This window comes from Pteropus alecto, unplaced genomic scaffold (assembly GCF_000325575.1).
Source record: "Pteropus alecto unplaced genomic scaffold, ASM32557v1 scaffold71, whole genome shotgun sequence".
NCBI lineage: Eukaryota > Metazoa > Chordata > Mammalia > Chiroptera > Pteropodidae > Pteropus > Pteropus alecto.
Genome location: NW_006433024.1, coordinates 17,302,367 through 17,315,147, shown reverse-complemented (window position 1 = coordinate 17,315,147; position 12,781 = coordinate 17,302,367). Strand labels below are relative to the sequence as shown.

At 35.1% G+C, this 12,781-nt stretch overlaps 1 protein-coding gene across 1 annotated transcript in view; it reads right to left on the bottom strand.

The window, feature by feature from the left end:
* HSD17B12 (hydroxysteroid 17-beta dehydrogenase 12) overlaps positions 1–12,781 on the bottom strand; it is a 133,016-nt gene that overhangs the window by 74,553 nt on the left and 45,682 nt on the right. The window lies entirely within an intron of this gene.

The following is a 12,781-nucleotide window of genomic DNA, read 5'->3' as shown; positions in this document are numbered from 1 at the left end:
TTACCTTGCTGGTGGTCCAATACCCAGCCACACAAACCACTGCCAGAAGACATACAAAGGATGAATAAAGGCTTTCTAGAACTAGGTAGTGAACAGCAGTATCCTCCACGTAATTCAGAAATGGGAGTCAAAAACATGGATTCTTGAGCCATTCAAGATTGGAAAACAAGGCATATATTCAAGGCACCTTGAAATTCTGGATTAAAATCATAAAAGATAAGTTGGGGGAGGGGGAAGGATAATCAGAAACATCACAAGAGAGATCACCTAGGAGTAGAGGAGAACTAACGACATCTGCAATTAGATGGTCTGCGATTGAAGATGAGTTTTCCTGCCTACTGTGTGATCTTGGGTAACCTTGCCAGATGTCCTCATGGTTGTTCTGTGGAGCAACTGTGAATGTTTATTTCATTACTTATTCAGGAAACATTTCAAATATGACTTTAAGACTATTTGTTTTTAATCAAAGCTTGTTTTAATATCAGTAGTCTTATTTAACTGGACATGGTTGTCTTAAAAAATAAGAAGGAATAAATACACACATTTTAATTGAAAATGTGCGCATGTCCTTTAAATGATCCGATGATAATAAGGTTTAACAGGCAATTGCATTCAAACAATCACGATACAAATTTAGTGACTTTTTTATTCCTCTTTATGTTATTCTATCATTATGTTACTTGAAATGTATCTCCCCCAAATTTACCATTCAGTTACAGTATTTAAAGTACATTTAAGAGCATAGTGGTCATGGAGTCCATCATAATGCAGGAGCCAAAGATCTGAACTCTGTCTACCTCTGTCATTAACCAGGAATGAGCTGGTTTCTCATATTTAGTTTCTATATTTATAAAGTGAGGGTTTTAGTCCATCAGTAGTTCTTAAGCACAGATGCCCTGTAAAATCGTGTGCAGTGTGTTTTCCTAACTACACGTGCCTAAACACAATTCTACGTGTTCCACAAAAGTGAATGTATTTAAATTTGTGGCTTAATAGTTGACCAGTTATTGCAAAGTGGTTGCATTTTAGATTTTATACATCTCTACAGCAGTAAACAGAATGGAAGCATAATAAAAGCTGATTCTATATCAATATTTTTTCTGTGTAAGCCTGCTATCATTAAATATTAATTCTATTGAGTTTTTTAACCACAAAGGAATAAAATAATGCAAAATTTATGAAATTTCCTGTTGGTTTTAGTGGACTCATCTTCTCTTTGATTCTAGTATAGATACAGCACTAGAACATTTAAATTAATTGATTTATATTTATTTAAAGATTACCATGTACCAAAATATGCACTTCATAAGTAATGGTATAATGAGGTTATCAACACAATGGAAAACAAGCAAGAAAATATATAACTTCACTGACAGAAAAGTCAAATTAAAGCAAACATTTTCCATAAAACTTTCAAAGTACTTTCTATGATATTAAAAAAAAAGCAATCCCTACATAAAACCACTGAACTTTATAAATGTTTCAAAGAATCTTTCTACAAATTCGTTTACAGCTGAAGGCTATACCCCCAAATTGCAATTATCCAATTGTCAGAACAACAACTAACAATTAAATAGTGGGAGGAGAACCACCAATCATCTACTTAAATGAGACTCATTTCAGAACACCTTGGTCTCACATTTCTCCAACCAAAAAAAGTTCTTTTACACAAAAGTCACTGAACCATCAAAAATCCAACTGGAAAAACCACTTACTGTTTTAAAGAAACCATACAAACATAAGCAAATTTTTAATTAAGAGGTATAGCTAGCGTCAGGCCATGGTGCAGCGCACTCCCACGTGCCTCATGCCAGCTGTACAACAGCAACATTCAAGCAGCTGCCTTAATTGGAGATGCAGACCAACACATGCTAATTTGGCTGGGCCAACTAATTGGTAGGTATGCTGCGTTTCTAACAGAACATCCACCCATATTACAGATGTTGTTCTCTATCAGAGCAAACGATTGGTAACAAACAGTAATGAAGCTGAAATAAGCTACACTCGGTGAAATTGTTTAGTTGGACAGCTTTACAACAGGATCCCACATTAGCTTAGAAAACCACTTGAGCCAGAATTGGAACATAAGTTAAATTTCAAAAGTACCTTTCTGTGCAAATTTAGAATACGATGAGGTCTCAAAATGGCTCTTCAGCCACCCAAACAATACTTGCTAAGTGGGCACCCCCTAAAGCATGCCAGGCCTGATGCAAACATTTGCAAAAGGATTGAACCCTTTTCCTCTTTAAAGTCTAATGCAGACCAAACAATTATAGATATGTGCAAAGATAATAATTATATTTACCAGGAAATGTACAAAACAGTAAAAAAGGGCAGGGGGGCATAGGGAGGAAGAGGAGGCCTTCTGTTTCCAGCCATAATGGTATAACAGAGACCAGATTCATGCTATTACCTTAAACTAAAAAACTCGAACAATATATGTGAAACAAGGGTTTTCAGATCTTGGACAATAGACAATTTAGGAGAGCAATTCCTAAGAGAAGGTAAACAAATGAGGTAAGCACTATGGTTGTCCTAGTTTATTGCAGATTAGACACTGCAGAAGAAAAGGTCAGTAAATGTGAAGGCATAGCAACAGACACTATCCAAATGAAAAACAGAAAGAAAAGAGACCAAAAGAAAAAGAACGGCCTCAGTGAGTTGAGGGACAACTTCAATCAGTTTACTATACATATAACTGGAGTCTCAGAAAAAGGGTGAGGGATAGCAAAATACTTGATGAACTAACGGTCAAAATTTTTCTAAATAGTATGAAAACAATAAAGATAAATTGTATTTAAAATCAACAGACTCCAAGTAGGGCAAATATAAAGAAAACTATACCAAGGAACAAAATACTCAGATTACTTAAAATCAGTGATAAAGAGAAAAATCTTAAAAGTCACCTGAAAATCTAAAAAACAATATAAATGAGCAAACAAAACAGAAACGAACTCTTAGATACAGAGACTATTTTGATGGTTGCCAGAAGAGAGGCAGGAAGATGGTTGAAAAAGGGGAAGGAATTAAGATGTACAAATTGCCAATTATAAAAACAGTCGCAGGGATGTAAAGTACAGCGTAGGGAATATAGTCAATAATATTGCAATAACTATGTATGGTGTCAGATGGGTACTAGACTTATTGAGGTGATCACTTCATAAGTTATACAATTGTCTAATCACTATGTTGTACACCTGAAACTAACATAATACTGTGTGTCAACTGTAACTGAATTTTTTTTTTTTTTAATTTTAAGTAACCAGAGGATGAAAAACATTATGCAGAGTGGTAAAAAGATAAAATAGCGGACTTGTCAGAAACACCCCAAGCTGGAAGGCAATGAATCAAAGTTGCTAAAGTATTGAAAGAAAAATAAATAAATAACCTGTCAACCTAAAATTTTATACCCAGAGAAAAGCATTTCAAAAATAATGGGTTTTTTTAGACATAGAAAAATAATTTATCACCAGCACATCTGCACCGTAAGAGATGTTAAAGGAAGTTTTCCGGACAGAATAAAATTCCTAATCAAAATCTTTTTCTACACAAAGCAATGAAGAGCTTCCAAAATAATAATGCATATAAATATAAAAGACTTTAAAAATAAATTTAATTCTCTTTAAAATATAATTGACTAAGGTAAAAATAATGTTATACGGTTCATAACATATAGAAGAAAATGTATGGGGAATAAAAATATAGTGTTGTCAGGTTCATATGTTATATATGAAATAGTACACTATGACAAGTTAAAGATGCACAAGTTAAAGATGCAAAATCTAAAGCAATCACTAAAAACAAAGAAAAAAAGATGTACAACCAATAAGCCAAAGAAGGAAATAACATGGAATAATTTTAAAAACATGCTATTAATCCAAAAGTAGGCAGTGAAAAGAAAAAAAAGAAACAAGCAGATGAGATAAATAGAAATCAAAGAGTAAATTGGTAAATTTTAACCCAATCATATCAACAATGACATTAAATGAGCATACTAATTAAAAAGGAGAAATCATCAAATTGGATAAAAAGCAAGACCAAATCTATGTTGTCTGTAAGAGACCAAATCTATGTTGTCTATAGGAAATTCAGTTTAACTATAAAGTTCATATAGATTACAAGTAAAGACAGAAAAAGATATACTATCCTAACACTAATCGAAAGAAAAGTTGGACAAAGTAGATTTCAGTGCAAAGAATATTACCAAGAATAAAGAAGGTCATTCCATGACAATGGGCTGACTTCTTCAAAAGGACATAACGGCCCAAAATGTTAATACACCTAATTACAGAGAAAGAGAAAATAGAAATTGACAGATCTATAATTAGAGTCAGAGATTTCAACTCCCTTCTCATAAATGACAAGAGCAAGCAGACAGACAATCAATGAGGAAACAGAAAACTTGAACAATACTGGCAACCAACTCTTTGTTTTAAATTTTTAAAAGCCCCTATTCTGAGTGGCTTATAAAGACTAATCAGTGTTCACTTAAACTTAAGAAGAGAAACCTCAAGAATTACCAGACAGGGACAAAACTTCTAATGCTTTCAATGTGCTTAGAATTTCAGGAAAATCATTCTCAAAGAAATGTCCAGCTTAAGCAGTGATGGTTAAACAAGTTAAACAGACATTTGACTAGCAACTAATAGTTATTTAACAATGCACCAACATAAACTTTTGAAATATTTTAACAGTTGGTAATAAACACAGAATTATATAAGTATTCAAATTGCACATAAACTAATTATGGTAAACCCTTGGCCAAATCAGAACTAGTTTGATCATTTTAATTCTAAAAATGGGTATACGTCTTATTTCTGATGGCATCACAGTATAAAATATATTGTCACTGCAACGTTTCATTGTTTGAACTTTTAAATTATCGACACAGGTTTTACCAATTAGATATATCATCAGTGCTTCCACAATTATTTAAATTTTTAAGAACTGATATCTTTATAAAAGGATTGGTTCTTCTAAACTTCAGACAAAGCTGCAAATTTGATCTTACTCTTCCAGTCTTCTGTGTAAAGCTTTCAAATATCACCTGACAGACTTGTTACCAATAACGGTAGTACTGCTCTGCAGTGTCGATGTAAATTTAATTTCTATGATTCTTGACATTAGGATACTATACTGATAGCACGGTGAGTTAAATAATGAGGCATCTTTAGATAGCCGGACAATTTCTAAAGACTAAAATTCTAAGAAAACTCCAGTTAGGACGGCAAATTCAATGCGGTACGTGCATTAACAACAACAGAACACAACACTAATACATTCTGAATTCAAGATGAAAGTGTTAACTTGTCATCTAAATATACATATGTATGTATGAAATACATTAAAATCCAAAAGGAAGCTTATGAATTTAATAGCTTGAAACCAGTTGTTCAGAAGAAACTTGATCTTTGATAATATAATCTTAATGAGAAAGCTACAAAAATTGTTCTGTGCCTTCAGTAAGTATCCAGCCTGGCCAGCAATGGTTCCTTATCTCCCCAGAGCACTCTCACTTCCTAACGGCCTGATAACTTTTTGAGCTCTTGTGTTGACTTTTATCATGTCCTTGAGTCATTTTTAACAAACGTTTCTTGTTTCTGAAAAAGCTAGATTTCCTAATAATTCTTGTTTCTTGTAGCTATGCTTTAATTGTCACTTTAAATCACTAAAATCATTTTTTTTTTTTTTTTGGTCTTGGGCATCTACCACTTATGCTTATATTTTCTGTAATAACTAGTCTCCTGGCAACTCTTTATGATATAGCCTTCACTTCACAAGTTTGGGCCCCAAATTAAGAATGATAAAATTTTTAAGATATATTTTACACTCAAACTGTCTCTGGTATTTCCCAGGTAGCCACTAGGTAGCACAATTGAGCAACGAGGCTATTAGGAAGCCTGGGATATATACAGCATATTCTCTGAGTCTTTAATTACTCAGCTCTCTTAGGAGAGCTGCCCTGTTTATCAAGACTATAATATGGGAAAAGCTAAGGTGTAATTATTAATGAATACGGTTCAACACCTGTGTACTTTTCAGGGTGGACAGAAACATATTCATGATCCATGATTTCATGAGCAGATTGGCACGATGATGTGAACAAAATGATTTCTAAGATTGTTCTCAAGTATAAAATACTGTTTGATAATTGGTGGCAATTTTAAAACAGACTCTACAGAAGTCCCTGGAGATCTGTCAGTGTCTTTAGTGTCTATCATAAGGCTCATGCCCTCATGATAATCACTGACTAAATCATTAATTAGCTCTATATTATATCCCAGTAGGGAATTCCATTCTGACATTGTTAATTACTGTAATAAATTAACTAGAGACCATGAGTCTTATTTACAGGTGGTTCCTACTTTTCCTCCAAGCTTGTGAGAAGGCCCCAGCCATAAGCTGGAGTTCAGAAAATTGAGTCCTTAGGAAGAAACAACCAAAGAATAATAGCCTGAGTGTAGGACTAGGTCAGAACCCTTGACTATTATTGATGCTGCAGAGAATTAACTCATGGGTCAAGCTTCCTACCCAGTGTAACCCAACACTGCCACCAAAAGCAGACCATCAGACAATTACAATAGAAAACAGACTGAATTTACAGGACTCTTTTATTTGAAAATCAGACACTGTAAAAGCATGCTGCTGACCCAAGAGCCAATGGAACAAGAATTAACTTTGTAAGACTGAATGGGACCAATGAGAAAAAATTTATAGGTTTTGAGAAAACATCTTTTCTTTCCTCTTAATTTTTTACTAACCCTCTTTGTGTCTGGCTACATCTGGGCAAATTAAAATGATATGCTCTTTGAATGGTATGTTATTCTACTGATCCATATGAATTCAGGAAAAATATTCTCTGGGAAACCTTAATATAGCTTATAAACTGGCAGATTGTATTTTCCAAATCCAGATTTTATTTTCAAAAAATATCTCCCTTCCCACACGTTCTCCACAGCTACCAAGTCACGCCCCCATCAAGAGATGGAGTCTTTTCCTCTCTCCTTGAATCCAGACAGGCTCATGACTGCTTTGACCAACAGAGATGGCACTATGAAATCTGAGAGTAGGTCACAGAAAGACATCAGCACCTTCTGCCTATTTCTCTTAGAATATTCACTCTAAGGGAAAATGGGTACCATGTAGGAGGTCCAAATACCCAGAGATGGCCATGCTAGAGAGTCTACGTGAAGGCACTCTAGTCACCAGCCCCAGCCAAATCCAGCTTTCCAGTCACTCCCTGCATGGCACTAAACCTGTGAGAGAAGCCATATTAGATCTTCCAGACCAGACTATCATCCGCTGAGTACCACCCTGATAATGGCATGAGGAGCAAAAGAAATGTCCTTGCAAAATTCCTGACTAGCAGAACTTATGAGCATCTAAAATCATTATTTCATATTCATAGTTTTGGGGTAGTCTGTTAAGCAGCAATAGAAACTGAAACATAAACTAGTAAATCATTAGATCAACTTAAAGATGGAAATTGTATAGAAAATACAACACGTACTGATTGGCCTTGTCAGAGCAATGGTCAAATATTATACAACATGTCTTTACAGGGTTCTTTTACTTTACATAGCAATGTAATTATTTGCATAGGCTCAATAAGAATCTATCTTCTAACAGAATATAATTAGAGAAAACAAATTTGTAACCATGACCACGCCAGAAATGTTTCATTTAACGGTAAATCTCATTTAATTAGGCATGACAGGCCCACTAGTAAGGAACAAGGATTGCACTCCATTATGTGGAAACAATGTTTGATAGGCCTCCCAGGAAACTCTCCTGATGTGTCAGTTTTATAGATAGTAAAGTGACATTCTTTAGGTTAGGAACATGGACAAATTTGGGAATCTTGGAGTAAAAGGAGAACGCTACAGTGTCAGGTACTACGGGTGAAACCAGCAGAAGCAAAAAAAAAAAAAATGGCTCCTGGTTCCTGGGGGTTCCTGACCTTGAATTATGTGAACTCTAAGGGCTATAAAAAGATTTCTGGTACTACAGAAGTGACAGAAAAATATACACGACTCCAGGAGCTGCAGAAGATTAACTCTCTAATCCTACCATCATGTGGTTATCTTGTTATTAAACATAAAACAAAAAGGTCCTCATGTGTTCATTAACACCTCATTGTCCTTAGACAAATGAAATAGGCTAAGTATAACAAAACATCGGATAAATGACACTGATAGTGCACCAGAAAATTGTGGAACAAACTTACTTGGTCAAATCCGTACCAGAATTGCACAGTTTTGATCATAGGTAAAGACTGAAAAAGTGAAACTGGTATTTTTCACCTTATTCTATTCCTCTGTTGACTATAAACCAGTAAAATTTACATTTCTAAAAGCTTTGTATTTCAAGAGAGAAAGCTGTGAAATTACAGGGCTTCGCACATGAGATAAGTTACAAAAAAAAGAGAAACATCATGTTTGGTTTTTTAAATCAAAGACAGAAATGTATATTTTTAAATATCAAATCTGTTGAAACTGTATATAATTAGATTTACCACATAATAACATAAACTGTACATATCACCATCTCTATCCTCTGCAAACTAACGGGCTGTTCTGAAAGCTAGCCTCCTTCTCACTGTGCTTCACTGGGAGTCAAAATTGAGCTCAGAGTTCAAAGATTATCTAAGGGTTTTTCTTTGACAAATCAATATTGAAAAAAATACTTAAAATATTAATAATCCTGGCTAACAATGATAATAAGCTTATTATATGCGTGATGAATTTCAGCTGGTCTGAATTCAACAGGTGACAGGTATCCTCACAAAGAACTGTAATTTCATTAAAGTGGTCAATTCTGAGAAAGTACTTATCCGCTGTTGGCGAAACATTTAGTTCCCTACTAAATTATATAAAACCATTTTAAATTTTTTTTAAAGAACTTTGATGAGTAGGCTGTCCTCCACATTCACAAGGAATTGCTTCTAAAGAGAGCGAATCGCCAAGTTTGTATAATGACAGTGGAGAGTTGAAGGTGAAAGGACCCAAGAAGTCCCCTATTTTTCTTCAGTTGGCATCTGTTTCCTTTTCAATCTCCTTTCTTCTTATTTCCGTCAGATGAGAAGAAGGAGGGATAAGTTTAACCACTGGAGTGAGTTTAAGAGCTGGACTAGAAGAGACAAGTTAGACTAGTTAAACTACCTTGCTAGTCTTATTTCCTAACTGAACTCTGCCTGATACAGAAATTGGTATCAGGAGTAGGATCCCAAAAAAATAGACCTCGAAGGACTTTTGCATTGGTTTGGTTTGATCCATGCTTCAGTAGCATCGCCACTGATCAAATAAACGCTGGTTGCTGATTATAATGAAGTATTTATTAAGGAAGAGCCTTAAGAGACCAAAAGCTAGCTACATTTGAGTTTGGCAGAAATGATGAGTACTAAGACTGCACTGGAGCACTTACCAAAAGAAAATGACAAGCTTGGGTCTTTAAAGTTTCAATTCACATTTATGATCAGAGAACTAGACAATTTCTATGGCAGCCCTAATAAAAACTTTTATGTCTTATAGTCACAGAGCCCACTTTGCTAACATCAGATTTAACTGTGCCAGTTGGGAAATTACAATGTAAGTTGAATTCCACAGACTCACCATGTTTCATGCATGAATGTGAAAGCACTGAATGAGAAAGAGTGAGACCCTGAGACTTGGGGTATTTGTGTGGACTCCACTAAAGCTGAGCATCTTGAACCCCCAAACTACTCTGAACTCCCCTTGCCAGTGGAAATACATATCTTGCTCTCCTATGTCTGAAGAGATTAGCTTTCCCTGGTTTGAAGCACCTGTAATAACCTCACCATATCTCTCAAAGCGGTTTCCTTACAAGAGAATTCCTCTTCTTCTCAAGACCCAACTGGACCACTCCTTACTGCCACCTACAACAGGTTCGCTCACAGCATTCCCTGGGGAACAAGCACAAAGTCTGATCCACAAATAGCTTACACACAAAAATAACTAAAATTTTGCAACTTTGTATTGGTAGAAACCCAGGAAATCTGTGTGAGAACGGATTCTAAAAAATGTTAGACCAAGGAAAACAGAAGATAACACCAGATTGAGACCTTTTTTTTAATGAGTCACTTACCAGAGACAGGATTCCATGGTTAGCTTAAAGGAGCTCTGAGTTAACTTGGTGGCTGACTGAAACTTGGCCTCCATGACAGCCTACATTTAATGAGACTAGGAGGCCACAAGTTCCGTGGCACAACGTAGAAGCAGGGATCCAAAGGCTTAAGGAGATAGGAATGCTGGAGTGCGTTTATCACACGCAACTTGCACACACAGCCCCTCCACCACCACACCCCAAGAGGGCCCAGTGGATGTTCCCTTCACCAAGATTCTGGCTTCATAATTAGAGTGCCATTATATGGGCAAGAGGTTATTAGTCTGGTCCTTTAACACACTGCCAGTCATAAAATTCGCCATGCTGCTACACAATAAGAAACCCTCCATTTTCTCTCCCTAGCTCCCTTTTTGTTTCCTTCATGGTACTTACTACGAAATGCAACTACTTAATTTATTGGTGTGGTTTTTTGTTTTGTTTGTTTTTGTTCTTTGTTTCTTCTCTGTTTCCTCCACTGGCATATAAATTCGGTGAGGGAGAGGGCTGCATCTACCTCGCTCACCACTGTATGTTGACTGCCTGGCACAGTACCTGGTACACATGCACTCAATAAAGACGTGCTGAATGTATAAACAGTTACTTTATTTTCATCAACATGAAATTCTGGTCCTTTCTTGCCCTGGAATTGATAGGTTCATGAAAACATTATCCTCCTTAAGAGATGATTTACATCTGAGTTGAAAACTTGTCCAAACTTAAAAATCTCTGTGTATTTCTTCAGCTTAGAATGGACGACCTGGTCTGCTGATATCACCTCTTACATTAAATTTATATTATTCTCAGAAAAATATTTTTCAAAAGTTTTAACAAGGAAAAAACACTTCCCTCACAATAAAGGTCAATTCAATGCCTTCACCATCTGTTCCGCCATGAAAATGTTTGAACAGGATCCTCCTTTCTTACTCCAGAATTGCATTTCTGCCTACAGTCACATGTCACTTTATATCATAAGTTAATCAAATTTTCAAATATCATTAAAGTATATCTTCTGACTCGTTAAGCAATTTTTGTTCAGGCTGGAGCACTTGCTGAGTGTCATGAGGTAACTTTTCTTGTTTCTGTATTGAGCAGATGGTAGTTTCATTCATATCACAGCATTTCAAAATACAATGTTCCATTTAATCAAAAGCTTCTATTTTCTGCATATGAACCTTTACTTCTGGCAACTAGTGGATGCCTTCATTAACAGCTAATTTTACACACAGACACACATACACGCACGCACGCATGCACACGCATACACCACATTTTTATCAGCATAAGAGTTATTATACACACGACTACAAGTAACTAAGAAAGAAATGATATTAAGATCCAGGCAGTATGCTAAGTTCACCTACTATCTAAGTAACTACACTTCAGGCTCATTAGTGTCACAGCTTAATTCAAATTCACACCTTAGCGAAATTGCAAAATACTGTGTCTCAGACCTTCAGGGTTGCATTCACATAGTTGAAACCTTGAAAGTTAAAATCCTTAAATGCCAAAGATTTGTTGTATATCGATATGCTTACCTTTGTAAAGATCTGTGCTCTTGGCAGGGTTATAAAGATTTAACACACTAATATTAGGAATCTATAAAGATCTCTTTTTTGCCTAAAAATAAAGTGCATCTATATGTAATCCGTCCAGTAGGACCAGCTATGATCTGGAAAAGATTATAACAAAAATATATACCTCACAAGGATGTCTGAAGGGTCAAGGAGATAATACGTATGAGGGAATAAATAAAGCACTACATAAGTGTTAGTAGTACATGGTAATGTAAATAATAAAATGCAGTACATTGTAACCTTAAACTTACATAATTTTATGTCAATCATATCTCAATAAAGCTGGTAAAAATAATAATAAAAAACAGTAGAAATCGTCTCTCATCTGAATTAGGGCAGTTTGTTGGTTGGCTACTTAGAGAAGTCAGTTAAAGCAAGGAATCCTAGAAAATGATAAACACACAGTGTAACCATCTATTTTAATTTAAACTATGTATAATTCATTTACCAACCCCCTGTGTACAGCTAAGGCCTTTAGTTTGAGTTCAGACATGCTGACTGGAATTCCTATCTTTCTTGCATAAACCACATCCAGAACACATCATTTATGATTGCAGTTCCAGTTCTTTTAAAATGCAGCAAAGACTTCAACACATATGAAACAATCAGAGAGCAATTTTATTCTTACTTTTAATAATTTTTTTCCAATATATTACACCTGTCTTGTTCCCTTCTGAACCTGACAGCCAATTTCCAAAAGAACTCGCTTTTATCACTTTTTCAGAGCATTCCACTTCGTTTTTATAGAAACAATTCTTTTTACACTAATATTGCATCGGTTTACAGATTATTCAATAGCAAATGCACCCAGCATAAGTGAGTTTGAGAACAAACACAATTGACTCTTAATAGTATACTTTTTCAACTGTTATCTAGATGGATTTTGTATTTGTTATATTCTAACCTGTAATTTGTATAAATTTACCATCTGTTTTCATTAAAAAAACGTTCGGAATGCCACTTTGGTGTGTCCTGATTCAATTAATAGTAACTTTATTAAACTTCTAATAAAAAAAAATACACACACAAGATTTAAATAGACAAAAAATGTTCTAAGTAGAACATGATAAAATAATTGTTGACTC